A 5,139-nucleotide genomic window follows, 5' to 3' on the forward strand; every position below is an offset into this window, starting at 1 on the left:
AGCAACAAAAACATCAATTGAATAATTTGTGAGCGACAGCAAGTCCATGATGACTTTACAAATAAACTAACTTTAAGTCAGAAGTAAACTTCTTGACTCTTTGAGCAGCCTATTTGTTTGCCTTTGTTTTAAACTACATGTATATTGTATATAAATTGACAGGGTGCCTACGAATTTACAATTCTATGATACTGATAAGCAGCTCTTGAACAGTTTTTTATTGTTGTCACTAGTTGAGTGCAGGGTGTTGCACCAGTAATAAAAAGTCTTTTGTACAGAAAATCAACATTTATGTATCATCTAACTTTAAAATGAAGGCGTTTGCTTTTTTCTGTGTGCACTATACGTCTAATTAAGCTTGTGCTAGATCTATACACATTTTTAACCTTTTGGGAAAATCTGAGTACAAAGTCTTCTTCTAGTAAATTTTTCTTTTAAGAAGTTAGTTCAATCATGAAGCGTAGGTATTTTAACCAACCGGAGATAATGGTTGAAGGTGCATAACTATGTGTACAATTAATCAATAGTAATGCTAGTTGGACACATAGGCTAATGAATAGTATAATTGTCTGCAGACCTTGAAGAGGCAACATCCAATTCAGTGCAAAAAATATTTTTCTTTCTATAGCAATGTTGCTATACCTGCACACATGACAGACTAGTAGAAAAAAACTCATATACAGATTAATTGTTTATTCATCTACTAAATAAACTTAATCAACAACTAATAAACTAAATAAAATAATACTTAGTAACAGATACTGTACTTATTTCTTATTTATATTCAGTTTAGCAGCAGACATGAAGTGGATTTGCTAAATAACACTATTTTTGAGTTTAAGAAAACTGTAATTGTATAAATTTATCTGCTGATTATTTTGTTGTTATATATGTTGTTATAACTAACTAGATTACCCTTCGGTGTCTTGCAGAGATCTTTTTAACTAGTACTAGCTTAGAAAATAAGTAATTCTTTGAATAAAAAGTAGTGGCCAACAACTTGAATTTTTATAAACATATGTTTAGCAATTATATAGAGTGGCTTGATTCTAACCTCAACACAGTTTGCTGCTACAAATATAAAACATAGTTAACCACAGTCTTTGGTCAATAAGACTATGTGCTCTTTGAAGTTTAAAACTGGTTTTGGTACTGGCAGAGTTGAAAGTCAAACTTGAAACAAACATTATTGGTTTTTATTTGGCTGCAGGCAAAACTACCAGAAGTAATAGAGAACATAATGAAAGACTCTCTTACCATAAAAATACTATCACAGACACTTATAGCACATATTAAATATTATGACACCCATAACACATAGTAGATAGGACATAGTACACATAAGACACCCACAACACATAATATATACTATGATAGCTACCTATAGCACATAGTAGACACAATTTCAAACACCTATAACATAGCGGATACAATGGCAAACACCTATAACACATAGTATGTACTATTATAGACACCTATAGCATGTGATACTATTTGCTAATTAGTATGCCAGGATCAAATAGATATCTTAATTTTGTGCAAAACCTAATTCTTTGCAAAACTGCAAAAAATAAAACTTAATTGGTAGCATAAAATTTCAACCCACACCTCTATAGACACCTAAAAACAAAACAGTTGGGAAAACCTTAGCAGACACTAAAGACGCATCATCTATTATTAGATGTGACTGCTTGACTGCTATTTAGCATTTGATCATCAGATTAGTTTCTATAACAAAGCTAAAGCTGATTAACTTCTTGGTACTTCAGAATATGGAATCATAGTTTGAACACCTAAAATTGGCTCGTGGCACAGTTCTGCTCCATTGTTCAACAAGAGCTGCTCGGTTAAGGACAAAACAATCCACTTGAAAGTTTCTGGTTTATTTTGCTCATTAACACTTATTCAGCTGGCTTGAACAACTACTGATCAACTCATATTCAACCATTTAATAAAATATCATTACTAGTGGTTGATAGTTCTAATGGGTTTCACATGTAAGTAGTAATTAACTTTGTGTATTATGACTAGTGTTTGTGTGAACAATAAACCTTTTATCCCTGGCATTATAAAGCATTTTTAGAAAAGGAAAAATAGTTAACTAGATGTTGACCATATAAGAATTAGCTGCCTGTATAGTTCATGTGAAGGTTCTGTAATATTAGCATTCATTTTAGTAGAAATAGAAATTATCAATGATTAAGAAAAAAGTAGAAAATTAGCCTTAGTTTCAATACGACTTAACAATCAAACCAAAAAACCTGGTGAGCTATTTCCCATTCAGCCCAGCATTTTGAAAGCCTTAGATTTATGTGTTTTACGCCAAGTCACTTGAAGATTACAAAGTAAAAAGGTGCTTTTTAACGACTATTCAAACTATCCAACAAGTCAAGCCATAATGGATTCTTTAAGCAACCAAACAAAAAAGAACGATAGATCTTAGTGCATAGATGCACTGTCAACAAGAGAAATAGAAACCAGCAAATACCCGACTACCCAGCAAGGACTATTTTAGCCTGTTTAGCTTCTTGCTTGTTTGTGACAGCATCTAACTAAGCTGGAGACAATTGCTTAATGTCCTATTCTAACAGCACAATATATAGAATATGATCTGCAATCTAGCTATGTCTCCATCTCCGAAGAGTGACCTTTAAAACTTACACAACCAACATTCTTTTTCATAATAGGCCAATATATGCATTAGGAATAGTTTGAACCAGTTTAAACCAATTTAAACCAGTTTAAATCAAAGCGAGGAATTCATTACAAATCAGTAACTTCTAATCACCATGTCTATTACATGTACATGTAGTGAGGAAGTGGCTCTCTTTCGTGTTAATACTGACAAGCGGTCAAAATGAAATGGATATTATTGTTATATTTCATTGGCTAAAAACTGTGACACAATTTGTATAGCTAAAGTTTGAGCTACCTTGCCATGAAAACTTTTTAAACAGACGTTTAAAATTTTTAACAGACCAGAAGTCTTTCTAATTTTAGCGATTGGCGGAAGCTCATAAAAAATCATACATGTGTAACACCGTTTAAGCTTAGATCAGATTATGAAGCTAATTGACTTAGTAAAGGCTTCAAAGGCCTTATATCTAACTATTTGAGTCAAAATATTTTGTAACAAAATAATTGATTGAAGATTTTTAATATAAAAAGTAACCAGTTTAAACTATTTGATTTAACAAATAAAAGTTTGTATTTGAGCACGGTATGAAAATGTCATATCACATTACCAACGCTGAACTTAGCCAATGAGGTGAAAGGTCTCTTTATTCAAGTAGAACTTTACCCAACTGTGAGTCTTGGTTCATAGTTAATTTGACTATAAGTCATGTGATAAAATCTAGCAGCAACAAAAATCAATTGACTCATTTGTATGGTGTCTCAGCAAGTGCTTGATGACTTTACAAGTAAATTGATTTGAATTTAGCAGTAAAAATCATGAGATTTCAAGCAAATTATTTATTTGAACTCAGCTTCAATCCAAACTCTATATAATTGTTCATGGTGTTGGGCAGTTGATAATTCTATGATGTTGTTAGAGCTGGTCGTAAGAAATTCATTATAATATACAAAAAATGTGATTAGATGAAAAATATAAACCTACAAATTATATAAATAATGTTCTATTTAAAAAAACTGTAATAATTTATGCCTACACAACATAAAACTTGGGTAGCTTTATGAGCTTTTGCTAGGTTGCTGACAACTAGCTCCTAAAATAGATTTGTTAGTGTCAGTTGAACTATCCAACAAACAAAAGCGCAATGGAGCACTCTAGACAACTGAACCAACAAGAAAGCCGGCTTTCAGTGTTTGCATTTATCCGCAGCGATGAAACATAATCACCCATGTATAAGGCTAAGCTTTACCCAGCATCAACAAAGCCTAGACCCCCACCAAAGTTTAGTTTATTGATTAGGACTTTATATTTCAAAATTTTGTGCTTCATAAACCAGTAGCTAATTTGTATGGGAGCAATGTGCAAAGAGGGATTTTTATTAGTAGACTTTTTATAGCAAAAGGATTTATGCCTACACAATATCATCATGCAAACATGAAAGAACAATGAATGATGATCGAAACAAAATTTTTATTGGTTTTAGCAAGTCAGAAAACTCATGAGGAAACTGAATTTTATAGGAAACTTACAAAAATCATAAATTGTGGTCACACTTTTTCAAGTTTATATAAATTTTCTGTTATCAGATTATTCACACTGAATGTAGCCAATTTGGTAAACACATTTTAATGTTCACATTCAATTTTTAAACTTCTGTGAGTCTCGGTGCATACTTAATTTGACTATGCTGTAATGCTGTATGCTATATATATATATATATATATATATATATATATATATATATATATATATATATATATATATATATATATATATATATATATATATATATATAGCATACAGCATCCCACTAGCATATAGCATATAGCACAAATCCCATTGGTAATGGGATTTGTGTCCCTTGCCTAAGCTCTGAGCTGCACTGATGAGGCTTCAATAGCCAAAACAGTACTGTCTGTAGCATGAGTATATGCTCCCTTACTTTGGTTTGGTCGAGCACTCTGTGAGAGGTGCGGCACTATTAGCCTTTGTGCAAAGTTCTTCACTTTTGTGATTTGAGCACTCTGGTGCCAGCACATTGACTTTCTTAAAGTCTGCGAGGCAACTTAGTTGTTTCGTGGCAGGAAGTCAACTCTCATTGGTAATGGGATTTGTGTCCCTTGCCTAAGCTCTGAGCTGCACTGATGAGGCTTCAATAGCCAAAACAGTACTGTCTGTAGCATGAGTATATATATATATATATATATATATATATATATATATATATATATATATATATATATATATCAGTAGCCTGATGATTGACAACACGAGTCATACAACTGACAGGCTTCAACAATAAGTACAACTATTTTCTATAACTAATATATATAATAAATATATCTATATATACTTTAAATTTGCTTCTTTAGTCTTTCAAACTTATTTACACTAGTGAAAACACCATAAATCTAAGTTTTAGATTAACTTTTATAGCAAACTTACCTTTTTCTTTGCTCTGATTGAGTTTTACAATACCATCCTTTGCTTCTTGGTATTCACTT

Source organism: Watersipora subatra, chromosome 2 (assembly GCF_963576615.1).
Source record: "Watersipora subatra chromosome 2, tzWatSuba1.1, whole genome shotgun sequence".
Taxonomy (NCBI): Eukaryota; Metazoa; Bryozoa; class Gymnolaemata; order Cheilostomatida; family Watersiporidae; genus Watersipora; species Watersipora subatra.